Source organism: Peromyscus eremicus, chromosome 6 (genome assembly GCF_949786415.1).
Source record: "Peromyscus eremicus chromosome 6, PerEre_H2_v1, whole genome shotgun sequence".
Classification (NCBI taxonomy): domain Eukaryota; kingdom Metazoa; phylum Chordata; class Mammalia; order Rodentia; family Cricetidae; genus Peromyscus; species Peromyscus eremicus.
This window is the reverse complement of record NC_081421.1, coordinates 87963564-87964345: the sequence shown is the minus strand read 5'-3', so window position 1 is coordinate 87964345 and position 782 is coordinate 87963564. Positions and strand designations below refer to the sequence as shown.

The 782-nt window shown below is 42.6% G+C and overlaps 1 non-coding gene across 1 annotated transcript; it reads left to right on the top strand.

The window, feature by feature from the left end:
- Positions 1-329: 329 nt before the first annotated feature.
- LOC131913952 (small nucleolar RNA U13) lies at positions 330-433 on the top strand. The gene has a single exon (XR_009380021.1). It is a non-coding gene; the product is annotated as a small nucleolar RNA U13 (small nucleolar RNA).
- The last annotated feature ends 349 nt before the right edge of the window (positions 434-782 follow it).

The following is a 782-nucleotide window of genomic DNA, read 5'->3' as shown; positions in this document are numbered from 1 at the left end:
AGAACACCAAACCACACAACCATAACATATGCAGAGGACCTAGCTCAGACCTGTATAGACTCCCTGATTGTTGGTTCAGTCTCTGCGAGCCCTGGTTAGTTGATTCTGTGGGCCGTGTGCAGCATACTGTTGTAAAAGACCCAAGTTCAGTTCCCATATTGGTCCACTTAAAAGTGCTTGCAACTCCAAGTCTAAGGGGATCCAACTCCTCTGGCTTCCATCTGTATGTAAATGTACGTACACACAGACACAGACACACACACACAGAAATGCGTGCGTGCGCGTGTGCACACACACAATTAAAAATAAAGATTAAAATGTGAGTGTTAATTATTTTGTAGTTCATTAGCAGGATAGCTGGGTTGTCACACAGTTGTGTGAGGTGTGCCTCTCTCAAACCTTGCCACAGTGTTGGCACAATATCCAAGTGATGGGAACTTAGAGGGGAAAGAAAAGTAATGTCAATCCTCTGCCAGAAATTTCCTTCCATCCCCTCAGCTTAAATGATACACAGCAACCGACTCCAGCCAATCCTTCCAATGCATCTGTTTTCTTCCACATGCCTTAAAATGATCCCCCCACCCCCGGACCCTTTGTGTTTCTGAAACAGGCCATAAATGTTCATCACCAGTGTCATTTAACTGGAGCTATATAATACAGCCAAGCATCTTCTAATGTTGACAATTATACATGAGTAATTACATGCAACTAAAAAATGCATCAAATGGTTTATTGAGGAAATGTTACAGTCCCTTGTGATGACTAAGTGTGCATATTATATG